The sequence below is a fragment of the Denticeps clupeoides genome, chromosome 1 (assembly GCF_900700375.1).
Source record: "Denticeps clupeoides chromosome 1, fDenClu1.1, whole genome shotgun sequence".
NCBI lineage: Eukaryota > Metazoa > Chordata > Actinopteri > Clupeiformes > Denticipitidae > Denticeps > Denticeps clupeoides.
Genome location: NC_041707.1, coordinates 25,340,564 through 25,363,785, shown reverse-complemented (window position 1 = coordinate 25,363,785; position 23,222 = coordinate 25,340,564). Strand labels below are relative to the sequence as shown.

Here is a 23,222-nt window from a genome sequence, read left to right as displayed (position 1 = left end):
GCATATATGCAATTGGAGAGGATATCGGACCATTTTTGCTATTATGGGATAATCGGCCCAATAATTTGGATTCCGTGCCAATAAAAAAAAAAAAAAAAAAAAAAACACAGCCCGGCACTGGTTCTAACAGCCTAAACGCCAAAATCCAGACGGAAAAGGCAGCTCTCCACGCAGCATCGTCGGCGTTTACACGGCGTGTGCTCGTTCGCTTCCTTTTTGGCTGCTGGGGAGGCTTTGTCGACTTTTGACGGTGAGCCCCGCGCATTTCGCGGGGGTTAACTAAACAAATGCGCCGTTTCCGAAGCCAGACACGCGCCGCAAAGTGGAGCCGAGCAACGCGGCGCAAATTCCCCAGGCTTACCTCGGAATACGGGAAAACCCCGCTGCGGATTCGCGAGGAGGGTTTAATCCGCCGCCGAGGATCGCTGGAAGGAGAGCCGGTTACGTGAGAGAAATTCAATATCTTTCTAGAAAAAAAAACTCGCCGTCCGGATTGATCGGGACCCCGTGTCCATCTGAGGTGATGACCAGAGGTGAAAAAGGCCAGTTTGAAGAATCCTTCACGCTGGGGAGGAATATGGAACCCGCACCGCACCGCTCCCGATATAAATGTAAATGCAGGACAATGGAGCTCACGTCTGAAATCATAGTAACAATTTCGCTCATCGCTTATATTTCCATGTGATAAATTGATGTGGTGGATTTAGTTGTCGTGCTTTTTTATCTGTTTTATATTCTTATTTATTTTATTTACAAAAAAAAAATTGGGGATGGTGATATCAAATGAATACAACCAACAAAGCGACGGACAATAGCAGTGAATTGGAATTTAAGCTTGTGTTGTGTGAAACGAGTCCGCGTTGGAAGTAGTTCAAACTTCGTGTGTTGTGTAGACTGTGAGGTGAAGAAAAGACACTCGCGAGAAAGTGGCTGAAACTGCGATCTCTCGAGAGTCAGTGTGTGTGCGTCTAACACGTTCGTCCGTCGCATTTAATCGTGTGTGTGTGTGTGTGTGTGTGTGTGTCACAGCCCTCACTGACCACCGTCACCGTCGCGATCCCCCGAGAAGCGGGGGATGGGGTTTCAACATTGCCCCGCAACATCTTCCAGAGTGCGGTCCTTGCGTGATGCGCGTGGAGAAAATATCAAGCGGGAATCTGTCAAGTCAGTCCGGGAGACGTCGCAGGATCCCCGAGGCGACAGCCACGCTGCGCTGTAACCCCATCTGCATTTACACATGTTTGTAACTCATAACAACAGAGCTTCCTTACCTTCCCGTTTTAATGGTATCCTGTAACGACGAGACTGTAAAAGTCCTGGCTGCGTCGCTCTGCATGAATTGATTTTATCCAGTCGGATCGGTCTACGATCCAGGATGCAGTTTCCTCCCCTTCTTCGGCCGGCAGATGCGGATGCTGCTGGCGAGCCCGTTCCACCTGCACTCCTGGAACAGACGCTCCAGCATCAGCACCGCACTGGACGCCGCTCTCCGCGACACGCCCCGCTCAGGCTGCTTCCAGCGCCGCGGGGGCGGAGTCGAGGGCGGGGCTCCCCTGCAGCTATGCACATTTACACATTTGACCAAATATGACTGAGCAGAACCGATTACATCTTTTTCCTGAGACGACGTTTCAGGAGATTCGCGAATATTGTTGATCATGATTATTATATTTGTAATGTTTAACATTAATCGAACAATACACAGACACACGTCGAATACACGTTGTAAATCTAGAAGGGAAGTGTAGACTTACATAAAAAAAAACATGCATGATTTTATTTTTATCAGGAAAGCTGACAACACCCCAAGTATTTGGACTGTTCATGAGTAATATACATGAAGTAATATCCTCCCACACACAATACACAACTGCAGTAATCAAGATCTAGCGGCCATTTTCTGTCCATTAAAACTCTTGTTCCCTTTGATCTGGTGTTAATGGACCCATAGCTTGTTAGCTGTAATGAAATCGGAAAGGGCACGGTTTAACACAGGTATTCCTGTTAAATCTTAAATCAGTGATGAGCCACTAGTCATATCTGGGCAGCTCATTATAATTACTATTTCATAGAATCTGTTATTTATTTAATAGCTGGTGGACTGAGGCCTGATCCAGTATACTAATGACCTACACGTGTATCTTGTTTTTTTTTCTTGTTAAAATGATGGTATGAGCATTATACTACTACTGCTTATTTTATAATCATTATGTGTATATAATTATTGCTTCCTTTTAGTCTGTCCAGTTTATTGCTTGAATTGATGAATACATTTTGTAAAATTACAGAATAGTTTAAGAAAAACTGTCAACCGAAGAATATTATTCGTGCTTTGACTCGTGCTACACATCAAGGTGAGACAAGACTCTGTTGCTCTGAATGGCATAAAGCATCTTGATGACCTGACATAAGTCCCAATTGTCCATAATAACAACAGGAGGCCATGCGGATGGGGAGCAACCCACAACCACAGAAGAAAACAATCATAGAATTTGTAGCATTTATGAGGCACCCTTATCCAGAGTGTCTTACAATCAGTAGTTACAGTGACAGTCCCCCTGGAGATACTCACGGTTAAGGGTCTGCACATGCGTCTTCCAACCCAGCCCCTGACAAGACCTTAATACACATTAATATTTAAACCAGACTTTAGGTGTGGAAGATATTATACCCACAAGATCCGATGCTTTAAGAGGCTTTTATTGAGCCAGTTTTAAATATAACTACATCCTTCTCAAAAAATTCATTGCATAGAACCAAGACCAGCTCTGACCCATTGAGACATAGACTCCAAAAAAAAATCTTTAGATTCCTGTGGTATCTGACACCAAGATGCTAACAGCTGGTCTTGTAAGTTGTGAGTTGAAGCCTCACTAGACCAGACTTTTCTTGCACAATTGGACATTCTGTGTCTTCAGATCTCAGTATTCAAAAAATAACTGTAAGAATTAAAATCTTTCAGACTGCTATTAAAAAAGTGTCACCAATCGTAGTTATAAACATTGTTTTTCCTTTCCTATATTAGATGACCGTAAAATACTGAATAAATCTGACATCCTCCAGGGAAAATTTGTATTTTTCTTAATCAATAAGGGGACATGTATTGTTTCTTAGTCTTCCACCAAATATTTAATACAAAATACCAAATATTATATAATTACAGCATTTCCATCTATACATGTGTTCATTCACATGTGTGAATATTTCTAAAGCGTATTAAATATTGTATGTGGTAATATATCAAACAATTTACATGAGTTTATGCATGAAAAGTGCTCAAATGTATTTGCACTGCAGACAAAAATAGTGTTGAATGCTTGGAGTGAAATGCTCTGAATGATAAAATGGTTTTCCATCTTTCCATCCTCTGATTGAACAGAAGAATCTGTATTTATATGATGTAAGACACTGGTACAAATCAGGTATGAATCTAACACTTTGCATTCCATCTTTCTGCGATGAAAGGGTGTAATACTGTTTCATTAGAAGCCCCAAGGCAGTCAGTACTGCGTCTCACCTCTCCCGGTGAGATTTGCTCATGAACTAAATTATGTCAGCACTTTGTCAGCACCAGCATCTTTAGTTCATCAAAGTTGTTGCAAAAATGCTTCTTTTGAATCAGTATTCTTAGCGCTTCATGCAAATAGAAAGGAGAATGATATTAATCAGCCAATTAAATTAGCTTTTTTTCTTTTTCTTTGCCGCACTCTTTGTATGCTCGTTGAAGTGCTGAAAAAATCTGCAAGACAATCACTTCACCTCCTCACCAATGCAGTCGGTGAAATTGAACAGGTTTTTTTTTTTGTGGAGCAGAAGATAAATCTTTAGTCGCTATTTGAATAAACCTGCAAGAGAAGCTCTTCTATGTTCACTCTCTCTTTCTGACGTAAAGGCCCACACCCATGATGGAAGAGAGAACATCAATCCAAGCACATGCCTTTGTTGAGGAGCACATCAAATATACGTTGGAGAGCTTAAAAATTCATCCAGGCCTGACTATCTAAATCTCTAAGTAGAATGATGTAGCGGTTCTAAAGACTTCAGGGTCACAGATAAGCCTTGCAAGTCAGAGATGATTGTGATAAACTGCTATTCATTACTGCAATGCTCTAATGCTGTAATTCATGCATGGTTTAAGGTATATATATAATTTAGGTGTATATATATGTTTATAAGCTTGCTGGAGGGTCATCTGGAACCTTTAAATTGATCTGACTCAGTTTTATGTTTTTCACGTGTGATACAGATCACTGTTGTAAAAGTGCTATATATGATTAAATTCAACACAAACTCAGTATCAATAATTTGAATGTAACACTTTGAGTGCTCATAATCCTTTAAATACATATAATATATCAATTTTTAACAATTTCTCCTAAACCCAAACTGCAACCAGATGTGCAAAGATATTGAATAATAACATATTCTTGGCTGTTTAGACTTGCTCTATAATGGTGATAAAATTTTTCAGAAGTATTATGTAATTTGACTACAAAAGAATTATTACTTTAGAATGACACATTTTGCAAACCAGTGCCTTTCACAATGACTATTCACTACACAACTACTAACTACACAACTACTAACTACTAACTACAACTTCCACTACACAACTACTAACTACTTGTCTGAACATTTAAAGCATGAAAAGGAATAATTACAGCCTAAACATATCTTTTGCATTGTGAAGGTTTCTTCGTTTCTTCATTATAAGGCTTCTTCAATGGTCAGAGCTCCATTGTTTTTTTAATGTACAGTTTTCACTTTTGTGATTTAATATTCCCAGCATCTAAAGGTTGTTGATTTGATAAGCTTTCACTCATGAGTAATTCATTTCATTGTTGGGGGGCTCTGTTGCATTTTTTCCCTTTCCCAGTTGCACTAATTAAATTTAATTGAATTGAAATGTTCTAACGAAGCCTACCCGAAGCCTACCCTACCCACATCCAGTCCTGCTCATCCCTGAAATTAGACAAATCAACTGTGCAAAGCAATAAAATAGGAAAGGGAAGGGTGAGCCACCTATTTATTATTATTGCTATTATAATATCACTCTCCTTCACATTTGTCACATGTTTAAACAGACACAATGATGCAAGGCATTGTTTCAGACAAGCAAGTCTTCTCTTTGTTCAAATACACTTTCCTTTTTTCTATTTTGCATGTTCTGCTGTAAGCATTTTCTCCACAGGCTGAATGACTGATGCCAATCAGCTGTTTGTGTAAACACAGCATCTGCCTGTCCTCACGCCAACTGCGTCTTTGCTACACACCTTGGCAAGATTAAAGGCTGACAGCAAAAGTATCAGCTCAATGTTTGAGCACGCAAACATGGTTGTGCATGCAGCAGTCCCTCCGAAAGGGGTCAATAACAACAGTACAATGGTGCGATATTGTCTCCTCTGGAGATTTCAGCCTTGCTTTCTTTACCAGAGCATTTTGTTATGGCTCGTATGCAGGGACAAGGACGAATGTTTATGTTGGGCCCTCGGCGGGACCTGCTTGAGCGGCTTCTATCGCTTCAATCGCTCCCCTGTTACTGACAGGAAGCACAGACTCCGCAGGGTGTGAACGCAGGTAATTATTCTTTTCTCTTCCTTTCTTTTATTTTTTTCCTCATCAGCCAGAGCTCTCAGCGCTGCAGAACAATGGCAGCTTTCTGTGCAGAGCTATCAAGCAAATACGTGTTGCATCTTCAGCACCACCAGGTTTGTAGCACCGGGAACAGATTACGGGGAGGTGATGAGGGAAAAGCAAGATGTTTCATCATGTCCTTCATCATGTCTCTCAATTCCTCTGTCTGGCTGTTGCCCATAATGTGCACTCTCTCTCTCAGTCTCCCACTAAATCTTCTACACCACCCCCTCCCTCCAACCTTGTTTAAAATGTTCATTGTACATAGACTTCCTTCCTCTCTCTCTATCTGCTGTGTTACAGTCACTTTACTCATTCTGGGCAAATTTCTGTGCTGAGAATTATGCATCACGGTCATAGAAAGCATCTGCTGAAGGAACAGATGGGCTAATAATCGAAGGGAAGCAATCTCCCTGAAGAGGACAGCGCCAGTGCTATTTCATAAGAATCAAATGCATTTGCCTCTTAGAGATGCCCACAAGTGCCAATACATCAGCGATTTTAATTTCAGGATTCTATTTTACATTCTAACAGAATGCAGTTTTCCATACATTGTCATACCTGGTGATGGTAATCAAGAAAGTTATCAACAAGCCAGCCCAGCCCTAACAACTTTGAAGCACTAGGCAAGATTTTATGTGGTGCCTCCAGCATTGCAGTAAATTAGACCACTTGTTTGTGTTGTTTTCGTCAATGAACCTTTATGACATGATGGAAACTTCGTGCAACAAGTCAGCTTCATGATGGTGGGTAGACACACATTTCCACCACCCACCCCAGAATGCACCCTGCTACAGTGGCTAACCAATCATGCCACAATCTCAATAACACACAGTATCAGAACTATGATATGCAGTGCATGTTGTGAAAATGGTGGAGTTCCACAATACTGCTGACTAATAAAAATGAGACAAATGTTGTTATTACAAAAAAAAAATCCTATCATTTAATTGTATTATTATTATGCAGTATTTCTGAATTTCAGTATTAGAATTGACTTTTGATGGCCACATGTTCTCGTTCAACCCCTTCTATACTGTGTGCTGGCTTGTGGTGTCCTTCTGGTGCACAAGGGTCCAGTACGCAGCCGTGCACCCTGGCAACTGGCAGCCGCGACAGAAACCTCAAGGATAGCTTTGGAGACTCCAGATCACACAAGGCTTTTGAAGGGGTGCGGAGGAGAAGAAACCAGCTGCAACTGGTGCTTGTTTCACCTGGGAGGATCCCTATTGTGCTGAATGGCCCTAGGAAGGAAATGTGACAAGGAACCTGTGGCTACAGGTGACACAACACACAGACACAAACAATGTCTTTAACACTCAGTGGAGTGTGGGTGGGTCACTTGCTTTGATTTCATTATTGATTTAATATTGTCACTGTGCGAATTTGGTGACCCACTTGCAGACATGCTTGGAGCGAAGGAACAAGTCGTTGTACGGGGAGAGGACACTGGACCAGCTGGAGAGGAGGACCGCAGGCACTTGGTCTGTGAGAGGGAGGCAGGAGGTGAGTGGGAACGGGAGTGGAGCAGTGGAGGCCCATGGGGAGCAGCGGGGAAGGAGGTGAGGTGATGTGGCTGGGGCGGACCGGGACAGAGGAGAACAGGAAGACGGCTGGTTTGAGGACGGGTCCAGAGCGTTGGCTGGACGGGAGGACGTCTTGGGTGGCAGGAAGGTGGTGTAAGTATCCTCTTAGCAAAGGGGGTAGGCAAACTCAAGGTCAAGGACGGGCAAAGGTTGTGGCCACAAGGTACAATCAGGCAGGCAATCGTCGTAGCAAAAGGGGCAGGCAAAACTCAAAGTCGACGACAGGCAAAGGTATGGTCATAAGGTACGGTTTGTCAGGTGTAGGTAAAGAAGACTAGCATCTCTGGGGAATAAATTTCACTTCCACTTCCGGGTGGCTGTCTCCACAGCTGGTCTAGCGCTCTCTGATGGGCTGGAGGTGTGTTGGCTATGACAAATATGTTTAATTTACACTTCTTTGTTGAGTGTGAACATGTGGCCCTGACACCACTTATACTGTACACAAATGTAAAGTGCAAGAAGACTGAATATTGACAATAATTTCTGGACAATATGGTTGGCTGGTGCTTTTATTTATGATGTGAGAGCATGTTTTAACTACTTTTTGTTGTTTTTTTATAAATATCAAGTCAGAGGTTCTGATCCGAAATAAAACACCATCTTAAATGGACAGAAACATTAAGACATTCAATAATAGTTAACACTAGGCTTCCAGAAGCTAAATTATAGTCTAGTCTATAGTTTAGTGACTTCTTGTGTTAGCAAAGGTACTGTGATATACACTGGTCAAAAAAGTAAAGTTTACACAAAAATAAGACATCCTAGATCTGAATGAATGAAATATTCTTATTATCTTTGTTCTTTAATGTGTTGCATATGCTGACAACAAAATCACACAAAAATTACTGATGAAAATCAAATTTATCAAGGGATCTCCTCCAAGACCTGGATTAAGCATTTGGCAAATCCTGGACAGTCTGTGGTGCAATGTGGCTTTAGTAGATTTAATGAGACATGATGTCCCAAACGTGGTCAATTGGATTCAGGTCTGGGGAACGGGTGAGCCAGGAATTGCTGACGCACTCCAGCCACATGAGGTCTTGCATTGTCTTGCATTAAGAGGAAGCCAGGGCTAACCACACCAGCATATGGTCTCACAAGGGGTCTGAGGAGCTTGGTATCTAATGGGAGTCAGGGCTGTAACCCCCCCACGCAAAGAAATACCACCCCACACCATTATCTATGTTCTACAAATGTTCTCCATGGCATCTCTAGACTCTGTCACATCTGTCCCATGTGTTCAGTATGAACCTGATATAATCTGTGAAGAGAACAGTGCACCAGCGGGGAATTCGCAAATCTTGGTGTTCTCTGGCAAATGCCAGAACCCCCACATTTGTATGTTGGGCTCTCATACCACCCTCATGGAGTCTGTTTCTGACCATTTGAGCATACACATGCATTTGTGACCAGCTGGAAGTCATTTTGCAGGGCTCTGGTAGTGCTTCTCCTGTTCCTGGTGCTGGGTCCTACAGCCTCCTCCATGTCTCCTGATATGATGACCTGTATCCTGGTAGCGCCCTATACGCTCTGGACACTATGCTGACATACAGAGCACACAGCTCGCCATTCTAGAAGAGCTACCTGAGCCACTTGTGTGGGTTGTAGACTCCGTCTATTGCTACCATTAGAGTGAAAGCGCCGCCAGCATTCAAAAGTGACCAAATCATCAGCCAGAAAGCACAGGAACTGAGAAGTGGTCTGTGGTCACCACCTGCAAAACCACTCCTTTATTGGGGATATCTTGCTAATTGCCTATAATTTCCAACTGTTGTCTAATCAATTTGCACAACAAAATGTGAAATTGATTGTCAATAAGTAGTGCTTTCTAAGTGGACAGTTTGATTTGCACAGAAGTGTGATTGACTTACATTATTTATTTTTTTTAATAATCAATAAAAATGTATTTATTTATTTTATTGAACATTTATTTAATTCTTTAGTAGTGTATGATGTGGTATTACTGATGTTTAAATAAAAAGTAGGGTGCCCATTGAGAACGTAAGGGTCTAATATGGAGCATAGGTGCACATTGGTCAGCATGTGATAATATGTGTTACATAAAAGACAAATTGCAGTGTAATATCAAAGTCGTTCAGAAAACTGAAAAAGAAAATAAATAACAAACAATTCAATTACTATATTTGTTTGTGAGCCTCAAAAATGTATCAGTAACTTTGAAGCTGAGACTAGATCCAGATGTTTTCAATAAACAGAATGTCAATCAGATGTGAGTGGGCGCGTTGTTTTATTAAAACAACAGGGATATATCAGAGCCTTTAAACAAAGTGTTTCATGCATCAGTAATGTAGTTTGTGCGGTGCAGAGGTTATTTAACATGCATGATTCATTGCTTTATTCCTTTATTTATTTTTATTTATTTCTTCCAGCAATGTACCCAGATTTTTATTCTGTGTTTCAGAAACATGCTTCTGTCTTCCAGCTCATGTTTAATTCTGTTTCATCTGATTGTACCAATCTTACATTTGATGTTTTAGAACAAAAAAAAATGAAATAAAATCAATAACAAACATCACCAATACACAATATATATCAAGGTTCTTCAACTCACAGCCTACTGCTGCTTTTCCACCCTCCCTTTAACAGTGTCAGGTATGTTTCTCAGAATCAGTAACTACCAAAGAAAACCATAAACAAGGCCTGGGTTTAGATTTGAAGTCCAAAGTTGGATGAATTGGATGACAAACCATCACATACAAATACTGAATTTGCATCACTCTTGGATTTTAACTACATAGCCAGTAAAGACTACAGTGGGTATGAAAAGTATTTGTCATAATGCAGCCATTTGCTAAAAACCTTTAAGTTCATTTTTTCCTCATTAATGTACACACAGCACAAACCTTCACCACAGTCTGAGGTCCTGAGTACTCTGGATAAGTTTCTCATCCAGGATATCCCTGTACTTGGCTACATTCATCTTTCCCTTGATTGCAACCAATTGTCCTGTCCCTGCAGCAGCAAAACACCCCCACAGCATGATCTTTGGATTCTTTACCTCTCTCCAAGGCACATCTTCCCTGATAGCTAAACTGTAGAAAGGGTTCTGGTCATCCCAAATGTCATCCATTTATGGATTATGGAGGCCACTGTGCTTTTAGGAACCTTTAGTGCAGCACAATTTTTTGTAACCTTGGCCAGATCTGTGCCTTGACACAATTCTGTCTCTGAGCTCTTCAGTTCTTTTGACCTCATGATTCTCATTTGCTCTGGCATTCATTGTGAGCTGTAAGGTCTTATATAGACAAGTCTGTGGCTTTCATAATAATTTACATTTACAGCATTTATCAGACACCCTTATCCAGAGCGACTTACAATCAGTAGTTACAGTGACAGTCCCCCCTGGAGCAACATAGGGTTAAGTGTCTTGCTCAGGGACACAATGGTAGTAAGTGGGATTTGAACCTGGGTCTTCTGGTTCATAGGCGAGTTACACCTAGGCTACTACCACCCTACAACATAGCTCAACTCAAATGAAGGTGTAGAACCATCTCAAGGATGATCAGAAGAAATGAACAGCACCTGAGTTAAATATCTGAGTGTCACAGCAAAGGTTATGAATACTTGGGACCATGGGATATTTCAGTTTTTCTTTATTTGTATCAACAACTTTGTGTTTTTCTGTCAATATGGGATGTTGTTTGTTAATGAATTAAAATGATTTTAGCAAACAGCTGCAACATAACAAAGAGTGAAAAATTTAAGGGGGAATACTTTTCGTACCAAACCTATATATATTCTAGTGTATGTAATTGTATGATATAAAAAGGAAAAAGGAATACCTATTGTGCCCAAGAACCAGCCGGGGTGTCTGCCTTGGTTTGAAAAAAATGAAAGGAATTTAAAAGTTAATGGTAATGGTAAACAAACTGTTCTAATAGGTCCACATGGTGGTGTGATGGTTAGCCTTGTGGCCTCACACTTGCAAGATTATAAGTTCAAATAAGACCTTGTGTGTGTGTGGAGTTTGCATGCTGTAGTTGGTTGAGTAGTTTTTGGAAAGTGAACCAGTGCGAACTGCTTCATTTGAAATTTCTGACCTCTATCAGCTTGGTCTACCCAACATAGAAAATCCTACATTTCCATTTAACACAGAAGACATAGCACAGAAAGACACAGTAAAATACATTGTAACAGTGGGACCCTGGAAGATTCTTTGAACCTTTGAGTGTATTCTTTGAGGAGCTGAGAATGTCAAGCAAGCAAAAAATAACTATGTGCAAGGATTTTCGGGTTCTAAATCAGAATTTTGAACACTTCAGAAACAAATCAATATGAAGGCAATTTTCATTCGATTGCCTGGAGGAGAAAAACAGGTGATGCAGCTGACAATAGCTCCCCCACTACCTTCCTCTTTTTTCTTTTGTGAAACTGTTGTAAATATGAAATTAATTTTTTCATACCATGGATTTAGTAGACTATAATGGTGAAAACACTCACACTGTACACATTACACTGTGTAAAGCCACGCAGGGTTGAGGTGAATGAGGTGCAAATGCTCTACATTTTAAAGTGAGTGCTGTTTAAGAAAAAACATTTAACTATGGTGCAATGAATGGAAAAACAGAAACCACGCACCATACAGAAATCAGCATAGATCTGCAATACATGACACAGTCTTATTTTCAAAGGTACTGATTGCTTAAACTTAATTGGCAGAACCTGTGGGTGATTTGGTCCCATGTACTTGTGTGAATAGCCCCTTGTCAGAAAACACAGGGTCCCAGTGCTTCCTGCCTTGGGGTTATCTCATCTCTCCTTCTCCCTCCGCTAAGGCAAAGGCAGGACCCTTGAGCAGCTTTTCCTTTTCCTCTTGCCAGTGGGCTGGGCTGGGGAACTTGCAGCAGGCTTCCCGGCAATGGGTCCTACAGCACAGAGACTGGCAGGCAGGACATATTGGCCAGGGGTGTGTGCACAGCGCCATACTTGAAATCTGATTGGCCAGCCAGCCTGGCCACCCCAACCAGAGCTGTTAATCAGTTTGTTAAATTAGAGAAGTGTTTCAAAACCTCAGGCCTCTTGGGGTGAGTAAACACTTGTTTGCAATATTTAGTGTTTAATGATTTGAATATGTTGATTGCGTCACTTCTGTTTTCCCTACTCTTCCCCTAAGAGGCAACGCAAGTTGTTGTGTCTGCTTGCTTATCTGTATTTCTTTGTTTTTCTCTTTTTTCCTGTTTTCGTTTGTCATTCGTTGCAATTAGTTTCGTATATATTTCTTTAACTGTCCATTATCTTACAGCCCATGTTAGACACTGGTGGACAAGGCCGAGCCGGATTCGTTTGGGCCTGGAAAAGAGGGCACAAGGGGGGCACTAGGCTGCCAGCCAATCACCACCTTAAGGAGGCCAGATAAGGCTAGTAATGGTGGGGATTGGGGAGTAATGGCTGAAGAGAATAAAAAAGAGTGGGCAAATTTCTGAACCTGGGAATGAAAGACAGAAAGCAGATAAGAAAGAAAGAAAGAATAACGGAGTCACTGAAATAACTACACACACTGGATGAAAAAATGGGTTGTGTGAGTCAGGGAATGAAAGACAGAGGAGAGAGAAAATGAGAGTCGAATTGGGGAGACACAGAGCGCTTTAAAAAGACCCAATAAAGCTGCATGGGCTAGAAATGTTGGCATGAGAGTTAGGGGGTATTTCATGCTCCATGCGTTCACTGAGAATAAACAAATCTTGCAGAGTGTGTGTTGCTATTGTTATCATAACTCGTTTGTTCTCTTAACTCTGACCCATTGCTTGGCCGGGTGAAGTCAGGTGAAGATGAAGAGTGGTTTGGCTAGGGAGAAACAAAACCTATTCACAAAGGCGGTCTATAAAGCGTTACATTTATTTATTGTTATTTCAGCCAATATTGCAAACTAAGAATATCATTTTATCTTTAGCCCAAACAGAAGAACCTTATAGATTACCAGAACACATCATTTACTTGTGTAAAAAGTCTATTGTGCTTTGAGACACCACCATCTTCATAGACAATTTAAGATTTCTTATGTGATTTGATAATTGCATTTGTGAATTGAATCCTAAAAAGTTAATTCAGAAAAGATATTTGAATTAGGAAAGTGTGCAAGCCCACAATTTATCCTGTGTATCATCACTTTTACATGACAGAAGAAACTAAATGTGAAGTTTTCCATGAATAAATACTAAAAAGTAAATGCTGATGAAATTGCAGTAAGAGTCTCCCCATTGTCAATGGTGAGATCCTAGTGTCAGGATTGGCTTCAGCTGGAGACACGCCTGTGCCCAATCCAGACTGCAGAAAAGAGATGCAGTGGTTCCGCTCATCTGTGGCTCCGACATTTTTGTGAACTCTTTTGTGAACCTGACCTGAATGTGACATAACACTTTATATCATTTTTATTAAATTATATGAAAAACAAAAACATGCTTAAATCAAATGCTAAACACACATATTTTGGGGCAGTGGTGGACTAGCGGGAAGGTTGTCTGTTTGATCCTGGGCCGCCAAGGTGCCACTGAGGTGCCACTGAGTATCGTCCCCACACAATGCTCCCCGAGTTCCTTTTATGGCTGCTCACTACTGACTAAGGGTGATGAGTTAAATGCAGAGGACACATTTTGTCGTGTGCACTGTGTGTGTCACGACTACGGACGTACGGGGGAAGGAAGCGCAGAGGTCTGACATACTGGGAAGGGGGTTTTATTATACAATAAACAAAGAAATACAAATAAACAATGGCGCGGTGGCCGAAAACGATTTAACTTAAATAAAGAACATAAACTAACCCGTAGGCGTGTGCCGATTGCCAGAACTCAAAAACATAAAGACATTCACTCACTGAAGTCAAGTTCATGTCTGAGTTCACGAAAATGCCGGAGACCTAGAAGGGGCGGAAACTTCCGGCATTTATGGGGCGTCAGGATTGGAGTCAGGTGTGGAGCCCAGCTGCAGGCAATCCTGACAGTGTGCATTAAATTTTCATGTACAAGTAAACAAAAGTTCCATATCATTTTGTTCTGTTTGTGGACAGGTAGGGTGAGGAGGGGCATAAACATGTTATGCTAGAAAATATAAAGTGGTGCAGTCTGTTCGGCTTGCTTTAGATACTGGAAGGGAAACATTGTTAGTCTGATTAGGTGACTCACTTGTACTGGTTAGTTTCAATCCATTCCAAATAGGAACTATAGCTTTTATTGATCTGTTTAAAATATAGCTTATGGTAAATTGGTTTCTAAAAATCCCTAGCATCTGCAACAGCACAGTGTTAATGTTCTCATAAATTTTGTTTTTGACGGAAGTGAGAGGAAAGATGAAACAGTCAGGGAGAAAGCAAGAGAGGGGAGAAGAGACCCAGTCTAAAAAACAACAAAGCCTTCATCCTGTCAGTGAGTTTAGGAGTGTCCTGTGCATACACAAAATGGGCTTGTGCATTCCCGATCCTATTACCTTCAATTTCAATACCTCTCTATCTGCCTCTCTTCCTCTCTCTGTAATGGCAGCATTCAAAGATGGGATAAAAAAATACATCCCTTGATAAATATGAAGTCATCTTCTCAGAAATACAATCTTACAATACTGTTACAATAAAAATAACACAGAACCGAACAGAGCTGGGACTTGGTGACTGGTCCCTGTCAACAAAGGAGGGGCATGTTACCAAGATGTTAGCAGCAGATCCTTTAAGACCTACATATTGTGAGGAAGGACCATGTAATGGACTTCTCAAATCCCAGATATGCATGATCAGGCATTGGAGACCAAGTCAATATTTTGAACTCAATATTCCTGAATTATCTTTGCAAAGTGGCAGGGAGCATTATCTTGCAGAAAGAGGTCAGTGCCATCACGGCATGACATGTAATGAAGGGGTGCATGGTCTACAGCAATCGTTAGGTAGGCAAAGGCTGAAATCACAAAAAAAAAGTATGCCACCCAAGTTAATGTAAAGGTTTACAGAATTGTTTTATAAAATTTTAATTCATATAGCAGAACTACCAGTTTAACACAAACATAATTTCCATAATTTAAACTGTACCTCTAGCACATTCACTATACTGTACATAACCACTTAATGTATGGGACATTGGCACAGGGTGGGGACTCACCCAGAGCAGTGTACCTATTTATTTATTAATTGTTTTTTTTTTTTTTTTTTGTTGCCATGGCCTGAAACTCCTTGATTTTTGTGGGTACTAACCACCAGAAGCACTCCTCAAGACTTGCTACCCTGATCCAGTCATCTTGCAACACAGTTTGGTCCTTGTAAAAGTTGGCATTGTAACAAGTCTGAGATTTAATGTTATAATGGATGTCAGCTATGTGAATGCCTGCATATTCAACTTTCATGGGACTAAATGGACACTACACAGCACTGCACACAAAGCATGGATCTTTGGGTGTTCTAATGATTTATTGTAATACACTTGGTCTACAGGTGCTACAGCGGATATCACAAATAGAATCTCTATTTTAGTCATTTTGATACCAGACCAACTACCAAACCAAACACACACATAGATTTGACCTTTAATGGTAATTGGCAAAAAAAATTGGTTTGGTTGTCTGCACAAGTTATTCCAAATGCCCTTTCTGATGCAACCCTCCCCATTTACCCGGGCTTGGGACCAGCACCAAGTCACATGTATCCCCAGTGGCTGGGTTATACTATATCTAAAATTATGCCTCAAGGACCCGTTGATGTTAATCCAATATATAAATCTAACAAAATAAACAGATAAAACTGCACTGATCTAATACATTAGTCTTTTACACTGTATAAACTCCTTATTTTTTTATCCATCACTCACTCTCTCTGGAAGGCACTGGAATAATGGGACCTTTTCATCTTCTGCACTTATCCTTAAGATCAGAGCAGGATGCCAGATCCCAAAAGTCCCCAAGGCCACAATACCTAAAAGCACAACCCCCTGGGCCTGCGATTGAGTAACTGGAGGCAAATCTCCCATCTTAATTCCTTATTTCCCATTCCAGCCTGAGCAGAGCTGGATGGGATTTGTTGTCCATTAAGTTGTCTTGTTGCTCAAAACCCCACTTCTTGTCAGAGGATTAAGAAGATCTTTATTCCATAGCTACTTTGGTTAACCTCTGATCTAATCAGCAGATCTAGGCATAGATTTCATGCTCTGCAATATGAGCAGATATCCTGATCTGACCTGAGCATCTAGCCACATAAAAACTGAGTATAAAGGAACTGTCTTCTCTATATAAATGCCACACGGTACAGGATGAGAGCATGGCTTTCTCATTTAAGACTGGTCAGCTCTGGCTCTATGCAATTCAATTCTGTCCACCCAATAGAATACATTTTTTCACTGAAAAAATAAACAATTTTCTACTGCATGGTGACATTTTGCTACAATTTAGGTAACATTTGGCCACCATCTGTATCTTTCTCATGGGCATACTGGGATTTGGAAAACAAATTCAGTCTCCACAGTAAGTTTTGAATTTTTATTGTTTGACCTTAATTAACCTTCTATACATGCCACAGCACAATAAAGTCATTTTACTGTGATTTTCACAAAAGATGGCATCAGTTGTCATAAACTTGCTCACGTCATCTTGTCTTCTCATGCGCTATCGAAGATACACTACAGAAATAAGTACCAAATAATAATGCCAGGTTACTAACTATGGTATGATGATATTTATAGTCATAATAAAGTTGAGGCAGACACTATGGCCATCTGTGTTGGTCATGTTCCTAAAAAAAATAACTGTTACTTACCTATTTACACAACAACAACAACAGCAATTGGAAAGGCAAACATGAACCAAAAGTTAAAAGGTTGGTGAGAAATTGGTAATTTCCAAAAAATATATAGTGATATAGTAATTAATATGACCACTTACTTTTGATAATTGCTAATAAGTTTGTTGTTTTTATTTACTGAAAATTCTCTAATATCAAATTGCATTAATCATTGACACACAGGTCATTAATGGACACCTCACGCATGGTGGTAGGGCAGTATTGATACTTTTTTGGTTCTATGTATTTTATTAAAAATGAAAGGTTCAGACAACACTGTGAATAATAGAATCAGTACAAACAGCACTCAACAAGCATCCTTCACTGAAAAAGGATTCAAATCACCTTAAATTGTTCGGAATCGAACACAGACTGAGTGCCATTCAATATCCAGCAGGACCTCTGTTACTTAAGTGCAGAGGACTCTGTGCTACTTTGGTTTGAGCCTGTTTGCTCTATTAGCCTTTGAAGGTGAGGCACAGGAGACCTGTTGTACTGAGTGGGAGAAAACTCGCACAAATAGCATGTAAGATGAGCAAAGACAGAAATATACAATCACAAACATGCCAGCAGTTCTCTCTATTTCTATTTCTGGCATACAAAGAAATGCACCATTCTCTATTTCACACGTACATTTAAATAAATTGTACATCCAGCCAATGTCTGTTGCTATTGTGCACATACATTTCACTCACTCCAACACTTACTTTGATATTGCTTCTGACTCTTTCATTAACAGACCCATGCTCCATTGCTCTTGTCTCTTAATGCATTGAGCATAATTCCTGCACCAGTTTCAGATATGAAGCATTACTTTTTTGTCAGTCAGCCTCTCTACTATTTGGCCAGTTGCTAAGTTACCAAGAGTAACCAGCTGGTGAGTTAGTCAATAACCTTTCAGTGCCTGTGTGTTCTGTCTGTCTGCATGGCGCATGAGTGGGTATATTGGAAAAAAATCACAATTTACACAATGCAAGCAAATTTTACCAACAGTGTAATTAGCCCACATCATAGCACATACAGTCAATAAAACTCAGTTAATCACAAAGCACAAAAGGACACAAAGCAACTAACAATGTGTTCACATGAGAAAACAATTGACCCTTGAGCTGTGAAATAGATACAGAACAAGAAAAATCATTATTGGTGCATCGTCTGACATGTGAGTTACGCAGGGTGCTTTTCTAGTTTTGCCTCCTTCTCATTTAGCCAGTCTGCTTTGCTAAAACTTCAAATTAGGGGAAATCTATTATTCACACAAGGCTGTTTGTAGCAAATCAGTACCATCACACACCATTAGTAAAGAAGCAAGTTGGACTAATAAATAATGCTTGGTCATTTTGACAATATTCAATAACAATTTCCATTTGTCAAATTCTTAGTTAGATTGACTCAGCAATAATAGTATGCAAGAGTGAGCATGCAAAGGTCTGAACAGCCAATTTAACAAATTGTTAGTTAACGAGAGAGTAAAAGATGGAGGGCCAGATGAGCACACACAGCCTGATATAAAACCCACAATAAACAGCTCTCCTGAGGTAATTGTAAAATCTCAAAGCTACATTTGAAGCTCTCAGGTTTTCCAGTCAGCCAGTTGTTCTTCTGTTACTCACTATTAACAACAGCCAACACATTACTACAGAGGTCTTGTGTTCATACAAACATGGGGTAATCGTTTAATGTGCTAATAACACAAGAATTCAGCAGCTCCAGAGACATATCCTGGCACTTTTCAGACAGCCATTTGATGTACGGATTTCTTAGAAATTGGTCCTATGGGATTGTTTCTAGGACATCTTCTATGATAAATTCTTATATCACGCTCTCTCTAAAAAAATTGAATGCATGGCGAAGGAGAGGAGCTCAGAATCCCAAAATTGTCTCTGTTATCTTCTATTTCTGGAATACATGGCTGATAATTAGAAATCTGCTTCAAGATGTTTATCTCAGCCAAAACAGGTATGGTGAATGATTCTCTTTGCATAAATGAAAATGCATATTTTCATGTTTATTTTGTGTGCATTGTGTTTGTTGAATAATGTCTGACATTATTCAGCGATACATAAAGATTTCACCTGTATTATTTGCAATGCAGGGAGAAATCAAAATTTAAAAGTCAGTTTCACAGAAACTTGCATCATTTCAATGTGACTACAATAGCTGTGTGATGTGACACCTATAGAGCTAAAGTGTGAATGTCTTGTGAAATCTGACAGATGCTCTCAAACCTAATTGGTTCATCACAGTTTATTAAACACCAAGTTTCTAGTGTCAGGCAATGAATCCATATGTTCAGAACTTTAGGAATTAAAAGTAATGTAACTTAGTGCAAAGTTGGTATTGTGTTTTACTTGTCCTTAGTTAGGTAGTTGTAGCTGGTAGTAGCCTAGTGGGTAACACACTCACCTATGAACCAGAAGAACCAGGTTCATATCCCACTTACTACCATTGTGTCCCTGAGCAAGACACTTAACGCTAAATTGCTCCAGGGTGACTGATTGTAATAACTGATAGTAAGTCGCTCTGGATAAGGTCGTCTGATAAATGATAAATTAACTTTAGCCCTTAAGGTATACTCTCAGGAGACATACATATAAATTAGGCCATAATGTATGTATTAGGCCTTAATGGTCAAATAGATTCATAGACATTTTCCCACAAACATTTTGGCAAATTACCTAGTGCAGAGTTGAGCTGGTTTCATTGTTACTTATGTGAAAGCACACAATAAACAAAGCACACCTGCATTCATTTCATTAATTTATTTGAACTTATTCAGTATTTCAAAATATTAAATCTGTTCATTTTACAGCCCTAGTAGAAATAAATAAAAAAAAGGACCACTTGCTAGTTATTTGTAAGTTGTATGTTAAGAGAAGCAGCTTTTTCGGTTTAGGTGTTTCTTTCAACCAGAAAACATATAATAATATTAAAAACAATATTATTTCCATTTAAAACAGGTGAAACCCATAGCTGCTTCCTCATTTTGGACAATGTGAACCTAGTACCTGTCAATATGTCACAAAGTAGTGCAAGCTTTGTTACCCCAAAAATAACACTGGGTGCAAGATCTGTTTACCTCTTATTACTGATCGCTTGCTTTGTCTTAAACAACACAAACCACAAAAAACCCTCAGGCCTCGCAAATTCAAATTGGTTGCATGAGTCTGCTATTGATGTTTCATGAATTATTGTTCATTGTATTATCCACAACAATACAATGGGGCAGTGGTGGCCTAGCAGTTAAGGAAGGGGCCCTGTAATCAGAAGGTTCTCCTAAGGTGCCACTGAGGTGCCACTGAGCAAAGTACCATCCAGACACACTGCTCCCCGGGTGCCTGTCATGGCTGCCCACTGCTCACCAAGAGTGATGGGTTAAAATAGAGGACGCATTTTGTTGTGTGCACTGTGTGCTGTGCTGCAGTGTTTCACAATGACAATCACTTCGGTAGAAAAGAATGTATATGTCAAATTCAGAGGATCACATTAGTGCCAAGAGGTCCAATCCATGATGTCCATGACCAGTTTCCAGGGTGAAAGAAAACCTAAGACCATGAGCTCGTCTGTCCTGGTCTGCCCACACACTCGAATGGTACTCTCACCCGTTGGGCAGCCATCTGTGGCCTTGCACACAACCATATCCTCCCCTGGCATGGTTGGTCCATATTTAGTGCCAGAGACCTTAATCTTTGAAAACAGAGACATCGTAATTATGAGAGGCAGGTGCCCAACAGTGACCCAAAAATAGGAATTTATTTCCATACTGGCTTATTGTAATATAATTTGTAAGTGAACATAATATATTTGTTTAGTAACATTACTTTCTTTCTCCACTATATCCACTACCTTAATTTGGTCATTTCATTGTAGTCTAAGTGCTTGTGTTTTATAAAGTGTTTAATATTTGATCTTAAAATAAAATGAATCATTAAGTTAAATTAAATTATGTCTTAAATTGGCCATGAAAGTGAAGTGCTTCAATAAGATGCAGGCTCATGCATTATAGTCAGGATGAGGCTCAGCTGTGGAAAAAAGATATCAGACAAACATCCCCCTTCAGAGCTGAGAGGTGGGACCCTCGCTATGGGTGTACACCCTGTACTTTCTCTCTCAATCTGTCTGTGAGCACTCAGCAGGCTGGGTCTGGTGTGATGAAACCCTTACCTCTCTTTTTTGACAAAAGCTTGTCTCGCCCCGTCAGTCCCTGCAGTCCCAGCAGGAGTGCGTGTGAATATACAAAAATGTGTGAAGAGGAATGCATGTAAGGGGTCCTGTAGAATATGTGTATGTGTGAGCAGGTTTGAGAGTTTCAGTGTATGCTTGTATTATGTGAGTGTGCATAATTCCACACACAATAAGCAAGAACTGGCAACACCTGTCTTGTGGGGACATTTTGATAATCTCAAGACATCAAATAAGTGGTGATCCTATATAATCCTGACTGAGGAAGTGGAAGAATGTAAAAGTTACACTTTTCTTGGCAGGTTGTTGTGATGCCTTGGTTCCCTTGGGCTTGCATGCCTATTAGGTTCAGGTGATCTGGACCCCTTCAATGTAACCCTTAAGTCCCTTAAGTCCCTGTCGGTCCTTAACCTCATGTTACACTGCTGTACTGTTTTTGTTTTTGTTTATGGCCTCACTGTCATGACGTGAAAGACATGGACAAATCATAATCAATAAAAATTAGATTGTCCTCAGAATTATGCTGATTGCCTGTAAATAAGTAAATATGTGAATCTACAATAATCTTAAGTGTATTCTAAATAAAACAAAAGGTTGGCAGCTGCATACAGATTAAAATTTAATTGTTTACTTTAACACATTTTTGGAAATAATTTCTCGGTCTAAAGGAATCAAACTTTTCAATTTCTTTTTTCTTTGGACGTGGTCATTTTTTAACATCACCTGGGGCCAATCAGGGCAGCTTTTAAAAAGCCTGTGGTTGTCCTCTGGAGAGGCGGTTGTGAACGGTTTTGTGAACTTGTTTGTGAACTTGACCTTCTAGCTGAACCTGGTATTAGTTTGCGGGCTAGTTTAAGTTCTCCCCTTATTTCCCTGTTTTTGGCCATCGCAGGGTGTTAATTTGAGTGTGATAACGTCGACCCCTGGAGAATCCGCAAAACCCAGAAGCGAGGCTCCACCCACGTCACATCCGGTGGTGTGAGGACAGCGAGGAGGAATGTTGCCCAGCTGAATGGCAGTGCAGCACCAGCGTCCCCGCCACCACCCTCCATGACACACTCCCACCACCATCTCCAGCCCCATGTGGAGCCCCTTCCAGACCCTTCAGTGGAGCAGAAGGTACATGCCAGTACTTTATAACATCCTGTGCTGTGTACTTTGCTGCTCTTCCCTCCCTCTCAGATGCGGACCAAATCACCACCATCCTCACGCATCTGACTGGGTCAGCATGGGGCTGTGGCGCTGCCCTTTGGCAGCAGGCAGAGATAGACAGGATGGGTTTACGGGACTTCCTGGAAAGACTGAGGATGGAGTTCGATCAGCCAGAGCCTGAACCCTGCCCCACCACCACACCAAGCGCCAGTCAGGATCCGGTGCAAGACGACCCAGCACTGGCAGGCGACGAGAGGGTCGTGCCTCCCGTCATCCTGGCTGTGCCCCCTGAAGAGGTCCCGGAGAGCCCAGAGAGGGAACCAGATAACCCTCTCTTCTGTCTGTCTTTGTGTGTGTGTTTGGTCGTGTCTCTTGTGTCCATATGTTGCCCCCTCTGAGGACGTAGCCCTTGGGGGGGAGCGGCTCTGTCAGGATTGGTGTCAGCTGGAAACATCACCTTGGGCCAATTAGGACAGCTTTTAAAAAGCTTGTGGTTCTGCCCCTCTGGAGTGGCGGCATTCTTGTGAACTGTTTCATGAACTTGTTCGTGAACTTGAACTTCTGTGTGGACCTGGTATTAGTTTGTATTTGAGTTTTGGCAATCGGCACATGCCTGCGGGCAAGTTTAAGTTCTCCCTTTATTTCCCTCTTTTCAGCCATTGTGCCGTGTTAATTTGCATTTATTAATAAATCCTTGATTCCCCGAATGTCCCGTCTCTGCGCTTCCTTCTCCCGTCAGCTCACCGACCTGACACACATACATTTCTTACTGTAAAAAAAAACAAAAAACAAGAACAGTGATGTTCCTGAAGCATGGTGAGCAATGTAAAACCCAGACTCCCACCCACTATACATTAGATGTCTTATCAGAATCAAAATCTTCTTTATAGGCCATGTGTGTA

At 40.8% G+C, this 23,222-nt stretch overlaps 1 protein-coding gene and 1 long non-coding RNA gene across 2 annotated transcripts in view; one reads left to right on the top strand and one right to left on the bottom strand.

Annotated features, from left to right (window-relative positions):
- The window catches only part of LOC114786953 (neurexin-2-like), a 384,882-nt gene extending 383,367 nt beyond the window's left edge, over positions 1-1,515 (bottom strand). The window contains exon 1 of the mRNA XM_028974592.1: positions 1,272-1,515. The gene's annotated coding sequence lies outside the window, so the exon portion shown is untranslated. The remainder of the gene's footprint in view (positions 1-1,271) is intronic.
- Positions 1,516-6,501: 4,986 nt separating this feature from the next.
- On the top strand, positions 6,502-22,694 carry LOC114787014 (uncharacterized). Its single transcript, XR_003749282.1, has 3 exons — positions 6,502-6,915; positions 7,039-7,140; positions 22,061-22,694. It is a non-coding gene; the product is annotated as an uncharacterized LOC114787014 (long non-coding RNA).
- The last annotated feature ends 528 nt before the right edge of the window (positions 22,695-23,222 follow it).